The sequence below is a fragment of the Microtus pennsylvanicus genome, chromosome 8 (assembly GCF_037038515.1).
Source record: "Microtus pennsylvanicus isolate mMicPen1 chromosome 8, mMicPen1.hap1, whole genome shotgun sequence".
Classification (NCBI taxonomy): domain Eukaryota; kingdom Metazoa; phylum Chordata; class Mammalia; order Rodentia; family Cricetidae; genus Microtus; species Microtus pennsylvanicus.
In genome coordinates, this window is record NC_134586.1 from 62,810,545 (window position 1) to 62,824,206 (window position 13,662).

The following is a 13,662-nucleotide window of genomic DNA, read 5'->3' on the forward strand; positions in this document are numbered from 1 at the left end:
CAGCAGCGATGTCATATATGGAAACCTTCCATGAGGCTGACCTCACTGCTGGAACCTATTCAACATAAACTTGGCCTTCAAGAGCAAGCAGAGATCTTTGGTCAGAGCCTGGTGGAGGGAGAGCTAACCGAAAGCTCCTAAGGAGGGAGTCACTGGTGTTATGCCTGAAGTCCTGACCGTGCTTCTGGGCTCAGTCCCCCGAGGAGGACTGCTTTTCATGTCACCTTCCTCCTGAGAGCAGCTGCTGCAAGGGCTACCATTGTTTCTAACTTCCGAGCTTGGCAAGAACACAGGCTGTTGCTTAAATGGAACATTACAATGGTTACTGGTGGGTGACGGAAGTGCAACCCTCTCCTACACAAAAGGAAGCGAGGCCATTCTTAGCTACTCCTCTGCCTGTTCCCTGCCATGAGCTTTGCCACCCCCAGCAGTCCTCTGTTCACCTCGTTTTGCCTTTAAAAAAGTTAATGATTCTGGGTGTGGTGACACATGCCTGTAATCCCAGCACTGTGGAGGCTGAGGCAGGAGGCTTAGCCTGAACCGCACAGTGAAACCTTTGTAAGACTATTAATGGTGTGGCGCCAGAGCAAAGCCTCCTCCCACCATGCCATCCGTGCTAAGCGCTGGCCATGCTGCACCTTGAACAACCTCAGTCCCTGTTGCACGCTAGACCTCTGTGTCCAGAGCTTCTCTGACCAGTCAAGTGCTTCTACCCCGTTCCTGAGACTTGGGGGCTTAGAATTGTCTTGAGTTGATTCGTGGTAAACCCAGGATATGGTCACGCAAGTGTCTTCATTCCCAGTGGCATCATGGCTTTGAAAGCATACCATCTCTAATAACTGTGGCACTTGAAGCTTTAGCTGGTCCACAAAGAGACCACAGAAAAAAGTTAAAATTCTTTCCATTGCGCTGACAGAAAATCCAACTGATGACCAGACATAGCTGGATCCAGTGTCCACTGTGACCACGATTCCCTTGGTTCAGGGTTATATTAAGTTATTCTATTAAAGTAATGTAGACAGCTGTAATTTAATAGCCTATATATTATCCTGATAAATCTAGCTGAAAATGAACTTCTGGGTTTCAACACAACTTCTAATTGAGTTGTTGGGTCATAGCTTTGGCCACAACTCATCATGGGACCAAACACTGTGGCCAGAAGGATGGAAAGTTTTGATTGGTCAGGCCTGCACTGAAAGCCTATAATCCATCTGAGCTGCATGGTCTGAGATCAGGGAGCATTCTTTTTCAAAGAATGTCATGGCAGCCTTAGAAGCAGAAATGGATGCTGAACAAGAGGAGGCAGCAGATATCTACAATAGATGCCAAGGCTGAGAATCTAAGTCTGCCAATGGCAGTGGTCCCAATAGTGTGAACTGAGTAGATTAAATGGTAACACTAAGCACTGTGGGGCTTGGGGAGTAGCTGCTGGACAGGGGAGTAGCTGCTGGACAGGGGAGTAACTGACTCACTCCCCAAAACATGAGTCATATGTCCAGACTATGACTCACTCTAGAGTGCCTACTGTGTGAGGAGCACTGTTTAAAACATGAAAAAAAATGTTGTGCCCTCTGACCTCCAGAAGCAGATGGATTAAGGAGCCACGCTCCTGTGATAGGACAAGACTGGTTTCCTCATGATTGGCAGTGACCGGGAGACCCTAAAGTGAGAAGTATATATAATATGTATAATAACTGTAATTATTATATTCCGCTTTCCACTTATTCAGCAAATATTTAACACACACCCGCTAAACCCCAGGGGCCACAGGATTTGATAGAGGCAGGCTCTGGAGAGCTTCCAGGGAAGATTTCACACAGACCTGGGCTATATCAATCATTGCAAAGAATTTGGTTAAATATGGAGGGAAAGAAATGGAGAAATCAAGCGCACAGACAAGTGGATTCATTAATTACATTTTTTAAAGCATAACAAACCAGAGCTGGAGAGATGGCTCAGTGCTTGAGACCACTGGCTACTCCTGCAGAGGGCCCTGGTTTGGTTCCCAGCACCAACGTGGAAGCTTATAACCAGTAACTGCTGATCCTGGGAACCCAGCACCCTCTCCTAGCCTCTGCAGACACCAACCACATGCATACAAGCAAACACTCTTCACAAATTTAAGTGGAAGCCACAACCACCTTTCTACAATGGCCGAGGTATGTCATAAACATCTGTATAATGAACTCAGCTCCCGGTGGTAGACAGGGCTGTCTTCCACTATTATGACATCTCACCAGAGCACATAGAGAAGAATAGTTCTGCTGGCGCCTGGACGGGCCCTGAAGCTTCCAGCCTAGACACCTGGATTCTGTGACTGGCTTAATGTAGAGGTAAACTCTGTCGTGCCTGGGAGCACTGAATTTTCTTTTTGGGGTGGCGTAGTAGCGGGGTCACCATATTGACGATAATGGTGGTGACTTCTTACAGGGGTCTCGGTGTCCCAGGTTGGCCTCATTAACTGTGCAGTCAAGGGTGGACTTTAACCTGACCTTCTGCCTCCACCTCCTTGGTTCTGGGTTTACAGATGCATACCACCATGCCCCATATTTACTCTATGTTGTCTTTAGATTCACGTGTGTGTGTGTGTGTGTGTGTGTGTATGGATTTATGCACACCACATGTGAGACAGCGGGGTGTGGGCTTGCGTATGCACACGTGCCCTCTGGGAGGGCACATATGCAGTAGCCTGGAGGAAGGGATGGGTCGGTGAGCTTCAGAGAAAGAATGAGAAAGCCAGAGCACCAAAGTGATGCTCAAGGTTTGGACAGTATCTGGGGAAAACACTGAGAGAGAAGGAAAAAGAAAAGTTAGATGTTCTTCAGACAGAAGCGACCAGGCGCTGCGGGGCAGCCTGGTGGACGTTCTGCAGACAGCTGCTTCACTGGAGGGTTTTTAAGTCAGTGCAAAATGCACCACAAACCCACTTTTGGGCAAGTCTCCCTTTATTTGTTTCTCACAGTTTCTTCATTTGACTTGTTTTATTATTACTGTTTTTTTTTTGTTGTTGTTGTTTTTTGGGGTTTTTTTTGGAGACGGGGTTTCTCTGTATAACAGCCCTAGCTGTCTTGGAACTAGCTCTGTAGGCCAGGCTGGTCTCAAACTCACAAAGATACATCTGCCTCTGCATCCCAAGTGCTGGGTAATCCAAGTGTAAGAAAAGCAGGACTCTGGACAGGAGATATGACTCAATATTCTTACAGAGGCCCAAAATTCACTTCCCAGTACCCAAATCACAAATCACAACCCTGTAAGTCCAGCTCCAGAGGATCTGGTGTCCATTTCCGGTCTCCTTGGGTGCCTGTGCTTATGTACAGGAGCGTGTGTGCGTGTGTGTGCGTGTACGTATGTGTGCACGTGTGTGTGTGTGTGCACAGGCACGTGTGTGCGTGTGTTTAAAATTTTTAACTAAAATTAAACAAAAATCAGAACTCCTTAGATATGTTCAAAAATGTATGGTTTGGATGAAAATATTCGCCCATAGTCTTGGACATTTGAATACTTGGTCCCCGTTGGTGGCACCGTTTGGGAAAGTCATGAACCGTGTAGAAGGTGGAGCCTTGTTGGAGGAAGTATATCATCTGAGGCAGCTTTGGGTGTTCTTAGTCTTTCCCAGATTCCTGTTTGCTCTCTGCTTGGTGCCTGTGGTTGAGGCTGAGAGCTCTCCTGCCGTGACAAGCCCAAACAACCCTTTCATTCTCTGTTACTTTAGTCATGATATTCGGTTACAGCAACAGAAAAGTAACCAAGACGAAAATGACTCGGAATCATTTGCATGATGTTGTGAGAATCTCATCCTTGCCGTATCACAAGTAACCACTCCAAAAGTTCTTGGCAAATACCAGGAGAGAAATCGCACTCCGTTTCAAAGGCAAGATTTGGTGCTAGACTAACCCAAGACAGGTGGACTCATGGTTTCCGTAGAGACTTCATCTCCCTTGGCCTCAAAGTCTTCAACTCTTTTTTTTAAGTCAGTAATTCCGAGAAATGATTACACAGGGGTCAGCAAGATGGCTCAGTGAGCAAAGAAGCTTTGTGCAGCAAGCCCGTGACCTGAGGTCAATTGAACCCATGGAAAGAGAATGAGCCCGAAGATGTCCTGTGATCTCCACCTGTGCACTACAGCACACGAACCTGTCCATGTGCATCATACAGACACATTCATATTTGTAGTGAGAGCTGCAGGCGGGCCTGCTTTTTGTCCTGCCCGGCTCCCGCATGGCTAGCTTAGCCCCGGAAATAACAACACACAAATTGTATTCATTTAAACACTGCCTGACCCATTATATCTAGCCTCTTCTTGGCTAACACTCATAACTTGCTTAACCCATTTCTAATAATCTATGTAGCACCACAAGGTGGTGGCTTACCAGGAAGGATTCTAGCCTATGTCCATCTTGGGTCAGAACTTCATCGCATCTGCCTCACTGCCTTCTACCCAGCATCCTGTTCTGTCTACTCCGCCTATCTAAGCTGCTGTCCTATCAAAGGCCAAGGCAGTTTCTTTATTAACCAATGAAAATAACACATAGACAGATGACCCATCTACATCACATATGCACACAATTATATATTTAAATATATGATTGTATAGAGGGCTATGTACAACACATAGCATATAGACACAAATCAATCAATGGCAGCTCCAATAACAACAACAAAGTATTGCCAGGCGGTGGTGGCGCACACCTTTAATACTAGCACTCGGGAGACAGAGGCAGGCGGAGTTCTGTGAGTTTGAGGCCAGCCTGGTCTGCAGAGTGAGTTCCAGGACAGGTTCCAAAGCTACAGAGAAACCCTGTTTCAAAAAACAAAAAAAGGAAAGTATTAATAGTAAGACCTGTGTCCGCCACTTGTTCAAAATCACTCCTGGAGACTCTGTATTCTAGAACATTTTGGTCTTGCCTCGCTAGGTGGCCTGAGAGTCCTAACAGCCCAGATTTTATTCAGTCCTTATAGGTTCCCTGTTCTTCCTAAGGAAACCACAGTATTGACCGAAAACTCAAGGGAGGGTCCTGATTCACATTAAGCCATCTTTCTGGTGTGACAGGCCTGGGTTTCGTGGGAAGAGTTTGATGTGGTTTTGTTTTCTTTGCTGTTTGTTTTTTTGTAGCCCAGGATAGTCTTGACTTTATGATCCTCCTGGGTGCTGGAATTAATAGTTTTACTTACTTCTAGGTTGAGGATAGGGTACCCCAAGTGGCTTGCCAGAGGATGAATGTGGGTACAGGATAATGGAGACCCAGGTCCCGAGGCAACTCCCAGCCCAGCCCAAGTCTTACAACTCTTGGAAAGTAGTCTGTTCCCGGCTCTTCTGGGTTCCCATCTCATGGGATGACAGGAGAAGCAAACGTCTTTTCACGTAGCTGATATGCAGGTTTCAAGTTTTTCCCTTTGGACGTCTGGTTGTTAGACTTTTCCCTTCAGTACTGACGTCCAAACGGTGGCTCCGAGCCAGTGTTCACGTGGGGAATTCCTAGAAGTGCTGGCCGGTCACATAGTCATTTGGTAGAGAAATCAGGCTAGTCCAAAGGCTTCCCTCTGCCCACCCCACCCCCTTCCCGGGGGTCCCACAGCCTTTAATGGACGGAGTCATAGGTGGACTGGTTGTCCTCTGGACTGGGGGCTGGCAAGAAGGCCCCAACCCTGCCACCTGTCCTGCGCCCGTCTGACAAAGCTGGTAGCCCGGTTGGCGTCCACACGCTCTTCTCTCCACACAGGTGAGCCCAGGGCACATCAGTGCAGCTGGGCCTGAGCAGCATCCAGGAACAAAGTCTCCCAAACTGTGTCCTCTTGGAATGTTCCTTACTCCCCTTCCCACAGAAACAAGAGAGAGTCTCTTTGTTCACACCCTGTCCATCTTTCTCCACAGCCTGGGGGACAGCAGGAAGCTGCTCCTGGGACAGTGGGGAGCTCTAAGTCTGTGGAGGGGGAGTAACCTCAGAGCGGGGAGGAGTTCTGTTCGGAGCTGTCTAGAGCTTGTTGTTTACAGCTCGGGGGCGGGGCGGTACTGACGATTTGACATCTGACATTGCGCTATCTAAGTAAGAGTTAATCCTGTTGTTTAAACACTCTGTAGCCTTTCTTTTTCTCTCTTCCCCTTGTTCTATCCATTTCTGAAAAGTTGTTATAAAAAAACCCTCCGAGTATGAAACAGGCTGTAGTGACGCACGTGCCTCTTTATAATCCCAGTACTCAGAAGGCCACCTGAGGCTACATAGTGAGGCCTTAACTTTCTTTGACGTGTGTGTGTGTGTGTGTGTGTGTGTGTGTGTGTACACGCGCACGTGCACCTGCGTGCGTGTTTATATTTCTTTAATTAAGATATAATTACATCATTTCCCTTGCCTATGTCCAATCTTTTCTGTGTACCCCTTTGACTTTTTATAAAATGTCTCTATTTTTATAACTGCTTCCTACCTTAAAAGTATTATGCCTAGGCTGGTCTAGAACTCACAGAACTGCGCCCAGGTACCTAGAGATAGACAGAGAAGCTTCTTTCTATATGGACTGACTTTCCTAAAGGACAGAGTGGGAAGAAAGACTCTGAGGGAGAGAATCAGGGGGTGTGGCAGTTTGGGGGCAGGAGAGAGAGGTTTTGGATGCTGAGCTTGAAGAGGCCACAGTTACCTGGATGCAGCTTTCCAGTTCACATCTGAACATTTTGTGGATCACGTGTTAAGTGAGGTGAAGTGTGAACTGTCACAGAGTTGGTGGTGGGCACCGTGGGACATGGAACGGTGCCCAGGGAGAGAGTGTGCTATGTAAGAAAATCCACAAGCACAGGATTTTGGAAACTTGTGCCTGCCCGTGGGTCTTGCTAGGTGTGCTCAGTCTTGAGGCTGGCCCTTCATTCTGCATTTCCCAGTACTGGGGGACTGGCAGAGCAACTCCAGGAAGGAGGACTCGAGAGTTTGGAGTTACAGAGGAAGTTTAAGGCAACTGGAGATTCCAGGGCAGTGAAACGGTGGGGCACATAAGACTTTTTGCCAAGTGCAGATGGAATTTCCCCTCAGGCTTCAGCTGTCCTGGGCTTGCACCCGACAAAGCACAATGGCCCTCATTCTGTGGCTACGGCATGGATGTCCCAAGCAGACCCTGGGGCAGCAGGCAGAAGGCCTGAGGAAGGAGGCGGGACAGAGGAGGCCACTGCCATTCTTGGTATGGTTCTGTCTCCAGGAGCACAGCCCTATCAGGCCTCACTCTGGGCAGCTTATAAGGCCTGGTGTGATTTTTGTTTATGCAAGTATAGCCTAAAAGGAACAAATCCATGGCCCAGAGACTGTTACCATTCGAATCCTTTTGCATACATTTTTCAAATGATAATTCACTCTACCCACCCTCCATCCACGCCCCCCAAGGCTGGTTTATTGAAAAAAAAACACCTTATATGGTAATACTGTTACCACACCGTCAGCTGGCCTTTTTAGGGACTCTGTTTAAAGAAGATCCGCCTCAGGGGTTTTATATTGCTGTGGTGTTTCTGCCAAAGACTCCACGGCCCTCAGTCCCCAGCAGAAGGACTTCTCACACCCTCGGTGAGTACTGCCCGACTTCTGCAGCCTCTTCCTTTCTGGGGCTGCCAGGCCTCCTGTGTATCTGTGCGACTCCAGATTTGTTTGGTTTCTGTGGTCCAGGTCACAGGCCAAGGCCTTTAGTGTCAGGGGTGCCTGGAACACATTGCTGCCTGCTGGGAAAAGGCAACCTGAGGACAGGACAGTTTGGAGACCCCCAGGATACGACTCCTGTCCTGTTCTCCTTGCCATGGGTCACTGTGTCACTGCAGGAAAGCAGCTTCCGCTTGGGTATGCGAGTCCTAGCCAACGGTGGCCTGGTACCCATGAGCTACCTGTATTAGAATAGGAAGGTACCGCCTTCAGGTGGCCTTGGCTGGTCTCTCTGTCCTCTGATTTGAGCTTGTCTTAGGTGAATGGAGAATTTTCACAGTATCAGAAGGCTATAAGTTCACTGTGGGACAAGGACTGTGAGACGTGAGGGACGAAGGAATGTCTCATGGCTCCATGATGTTTGGGGGTGTGAAGTCACTGAGGCCCAGGGCAATTAGGCAACTTTTCCAGAAGATGCACCCTCGCCGGTCATGGTGGCTCATGCTTGTCTTCTAAGTACTTGGGAGCCTAGGGCAAGTGGACTGCCCAAAGCTCAAGGCCAGCCTGGGGTACATAGTGAGTGCCAGGCCAACCTGGGCCTCAGTGTGAGACTCTGTATGAGACGAAACAAACCGTCTCACACCATCTGTGAAGTAACACGCCAAAGCCACAATCTCTGCATCACACACACACACACATACACACACACACACACAGAGCCTCTACCACCTTTGTGAGCTGTATCCAAGTGGAGCAGGCTCGGATCAGGATGCTGGTGCCCAGTTACTGAGTGGCCTTCATTTCCTCACCCATAACATGGGCACCCAGGAGTAAATGTGTATAGTATAGCCGCCCAGCCTAGTGTGACTAGCGTCTATCTAGCGTGGCACTCTCAAGTTTAAGAATTACTATGGAGAGTGTAGTGGTGCAAGCCTATATTCCTCATGCTTGGGAGGCAAAAGGATTGGAAGTTCAAGGTCATCTTTGTCTATAGAATAAGTTTAAGGGTAGCCTGGGCTTTATTAAACACTGTTTTAGAATAAAATGAGATTGCAAATAGAATTGCAATGGAGTATTAAGTGTATGAAAGGGGGAAGCCCAGGAGAAACTCCTGGTTAGGCTGTAAGCAGGGACAGCTTCCTGGGGGAAGGATACCTGAATTGAACCCCAGAGAAGGGCAGTCCTGGCGAAAGAAGAAGGAGGAGGAGGAGAAGGAGGAGGAGGAGGAGGAGGAGGAGGAGGAGGAGGAGGAGGAAGAGGAGGAGGAGGAAGAAGAGGAGGAGGAGGAAGAAGAGGAGGAGGAAGAGGAGGGGAAGAAGAAGAAGAAGAAGAAGAAGAAGAAGAAGAAGAAGAAGAAGAAGAAGAAGAAGAAGAAGAAGAAGAAGAAGAAGAAGAAGAAGAAGAAGAAGAAGAAGAAGAAGAAGAAGAAGAATTGCAGTTTTGGGACAGAGAGGGACTCAGCTCCTCTCCATTTAGATTTCAAGGCAAGAAGCAGGCCCAGTCACTTTAGAGAGAGGTCAGTCCTTTGGTTTCTAGATGCTACATTAAAGAATAGAGCAGTGGGGTTGCATGGAAGGAGTTAAGCCTAAAGGATAACAGCAAGAGATTTATCCTGTGGAAGGACTGCTCTGGAGGATGAGAGGACTGGGCACAGGGCAGAAGCGCCGCCACCATGTGAGGTGGTGTGAAGGCAGAATCAAAAAGGGCTGCGACTGATTAGGAGGGGAGAGCGAGCATGCGCAGTGCTGGCTCCAGGTTCTGACATGGGTGGCATGCCTCTCTGAGCATAGCTCCAACTGTAAGCCAGGTTGTCAGTCAGCCTGGCGGAACTGGATACACCTCATACAGCTGGCTCGGCAGGTGTGGAGCGCAGGGGAAGGGGCTGGCCCAGAACTGAACTGGGATGTTGGATGGGAGGGTGGGTGAAGACCAGAAGAGTAGGTGACATGTGCAGATTTGTGGGGATCCGATAAAATGGGACCTTACATGTGGGGGCATGCCTGGAGTCCCAACACTGGGGAGTGAGGAAGGAGAATCAAGAGGTCAGGTCAGCTACAGAGCGGGTTGTTTAGGCTTTCAGAACAGAAGGTCTATCATAACCACCTTCAGCTCTGCAGCTATAACAAAAGCAATGACAGACAATGTGGGCATCAGTGGGAGTGCCTGGGTCCCAATAAAAACCGTTTGCAGAGGCCAGTTAGCATTCCGCAGCCTGTGATTTCAGCCCTCTGTGGTGGAGGCAGGAGGAGCAGGAATTCAAGGCTGTCCTCAGCTACATAGTGATCTCAGAATAAAATAAATACATTCATAAAAACTGAATCTTATGTAATTTTCACAGGTCATGAACTATTAGTCTTCTACCATTTTTAAAAGAAAAATATGCTTTTCTTTTCCTTCCTTCTTTTTTTTTTTTTTTTTGAGACAGGGTTTCTCTGTGTAACAGCCCTGGCTGTCCTGGAACTTGCTCTGTAGACCAGGCTGGCCTCAAAGTCACAGAGATTCACCTACCTCTGCCTCATGAGTGCTGGGAGCCACCACACCAGCTAAATATGCCTCTTTTTCTTTTTAACTTTGTGTGTGTGTGTGTGTGTGTGTGTGTGTGTGTGTGTGCATGGGCATGTGTGTGTGTGTGTGTGTGTGTAGGTGTGTATGCATGGGCATGTGTGTGTAGGTGTGTATGCATGGGCATGTGTGTGTGTGTGTGTAGGTGTGTGTGTGTGTGTGTGTAGGTGTGTATGCATGTGCCCTTGCTCACACATGTGTCTGTGGTAGCTATCAGTTGACCCTGGGCATCCTTCTCTATTTCTCTCCATATATTTTTGCAGTGGACTCTCATTGGCCCTGGAGTTCCCTGACTCCACTGGCTTGCCTACTGGCCAGTAAGTTCTGCTCTGGTGGCTTTCCTATCTCCCTCTGCCCAGAACTGGGATGTAGAGGAGCTAGCAGTGACCCCTGGCTTTTCTGTGGGGCAGGGATCTGAACCCAGGTCCTCACACATGCACAGCAAGTGCTTTGCCCACCAGGCCACCTACCGAGCCTATCTTTGGCCATCTATAAAGTGTAAAAAAACAAACACTATTAACATTCACTCTATAAGAAAGTAGATCAGAGTTTGCCTATCCTAGGTTAAAGTCTGTGCAACCTTTTCATATACTTGTGTTTGTCTGATCCATCTTTTTTTCCCCCCAAAGTATTTTTAAGGGATTTTTAGGTTTATTTTATTTTATGCATGTGAATGTTGCCTGCATGTATATATGTGCACCATGTGTATGCCTGATGTCCTCAAAGATCAGAAGAAGGCATTAGATCCTCTGGAACTAGAGTTATAGATGATTGTGAGCCAGTGTGTGGGGACTGGGAACTGAACCCAGGTCCTTCATAAGAACAGCAAGTGCTCTTTACCACTGGACCATCTCTCTGGCCCCTAATTCTTTTCTCATGAGATAGATGTTCTCATTTCTCTTTTATAGTGGAAGAGACTGGGACTGGAGAAGGAAACGGGGAAGGGCTGTGGGGAGATGGTCCCAGGGAGAACAAGGGGCACTTAAGGAGAGGTGAGATACCAGGGCCAAACCTGTCCCTTCATACTCAAGGATGGGTTTTCACACCTCCGAGGGAGATCAGTGAGGGCGCCAGTTGTTTGTACTCATCCTGTCTAGTTTTCTGCCTTGCAGAAAGGATAAAACTCAAAGGCTATGTTTCTAACTGTGTGAGATTCTCTCAGTGAAGTCGGGATAGGGTATATGCTAAAATAGCCACAATGTTTGTTCAGCTTCCCATGAATGCAAACAGTTGTGACCCCAGCAAACCACAGCTACAGTGACTCTAGGTCAGTCACAGGTAACTAGAAGGGTCAAGAATTTCTGCCTAGAGACACGGCAGGAGGTAGCCCACACCGCTTTGGGTCTCTAGCTCTCTCACCGGCCTTCAGTGTCCTATCTCATCTCTGGCTCTGCCACAGAAAAACGGTTCTTGGGTTGAAGAGATGGCTCAGTGATGGAAAACACTTGCTGTTCTCTCAGAGGATCCAGGTTCAGTTGCCAGTACCCACATGGTAACTCACAACCATCTGTCACTACAGTTCCAGGAGATCTGGTGTCTTTTTCTGACCTCAGCAGGCACTGTCTGCATGTGGCACACACACGCACACGCACACACACACACACAAACATAAGTAAATCTGAAGAAAATTTTTAAAAAGAAAAGTGATTCTAAGGCCCTGAAATACTGTGGCGAGCATTGCCGACAAGTTGCTCAGGGGATGCTTTGTGGCCGTACAACGTGGGAAACAAGGGCAAGCCTGTGGTTCTCAGGGGTCTGAGTGGGGGGGGGGAGGGCACAGGGAAACCAGAGAGGAGATGAAAGAGCCATTGCAAAGCTAAATGGGAGTAGCTGGGGATGTAGCTCAGTTGGCAGTTTGCCCAAACATGCACAAAGTCCCCGGTTCGAACCCCAGCATTGCATAAGTGTAGGTACTGAGGACCTTTAATCCAGGACTAGCTGGCAGGAAGATCAGAAATCAAGGTCAAAAGAAGGAGGGAGTTGGGAGAAGCTCCAAAGAGAAACTAGACTTGAAGCAAAACACCTATAAACTCAGCATTTGGGAAACTAAGATAGGAGGATTGCTGTGAGTTAAAGGAGGTTACCTGAAGTAACTGTAGACAAAGAACTCTGACTCAAAAAAAAACCCAAAAAACAAACAAATGAAAAAACCCTAAAACAAAATTAGAAAGGGAAAAAAGCCATGGACACTTGAAGTGTGAATAAATCACACCAAGAGACAGTGCTGAGGGGACCTTAAAGGAGACAGCCACAGAAGTGTGGCTTCCTTCTTCTGGCCTCTCCCGGCTCTTTGGGCTGGCTTCCCCTCGGGAGAATAGTCACTATGTCAGTGCAGCTGATGCCTCGCTTGGGGAGAGAAAGCCAAGTGCTTGAGGATCCCGGGAGCAGAGCAGACAGGTCTGGGAAGGGACCCACTACGTCAACATTTATTACTGAGCACCTCCTGTGTACCAGGGTAAATCTGGTCCTGGTACGGAAAGAGCTCAGAGGACGCCCAGGGAGAAGAAACAGAGGCCCCTTTGTGTGCTCCTGAAAAGCAGGCAAAAGGAAAATGCCGTACAAGGAGAAGTTATGACCATCTCTCGGCCATAGCAAGGACAACACAAGTTCAGGCTCCACACCTGTCCTGCATGAGTGCCTGGCCTGTCTGCTCACCTTGTTCTGGCTGAGGTCGCTGACTGAGTTCTTTAAAATTTTCTGAGTCTTGATCTACAAATGAATAGAATGGGATTTAAAAACATATTGCCTCGGGGCTATTTTGAGGTATAACCAGACACTATAAATTGTAAAGTTGAGGTAAATTTTAAAAAACATTTATTTTTATTTTATGCATGTGGGTATTTTGCCTGCATGCATGCCTCTTACACCATGTGCATACATTCCTCTAGGAGCTCAGAAGAGGGGATTGGATCCCCTGGAACTAAAGTTATGAGTGGTTGTAGATGCAGAGACCTGAACCTGAGTCCTTTGTAAGAGCAGCAAGTGCTCTTAACCACTGAGCTACCTCTCCAGCCCCAAAGTCTTTTTTAAAATTAAAAACGCATTTTGCCAGATATGGTGGCTTATGCCTATAACCTCAGACTTGGGAAATAGAGGCAAGAGATTTGCCCTAAGTTTGAGCCAGCATGGGCTACATAGAGCTAAGCTGCCTCAAGAAATAAATATGTGTATATGTATATTTATTTATATATGTATATATATGTGTGTGTATATGTATATACACACACATATAGTATATAAAAATACATGATATGTCATCAAACTTGGAAGCACTGAGCACAGTATGATGGAAGTAACTTAGCGCTTTTCTTGTTACATTAGATACTTTGCTACATTAGCTACTTTGCTTTATCCATTGGATGGTTGGGTGGAGGTTTCTAGCAATTCATAGCCAACAAACATATTCAATAACTGCATTATTAAGATGGTTTTCAATTCTGATTGTTTTTAATTTACTTATCTTATTCTATTGCATTGGTGTTTTCTCTGCATG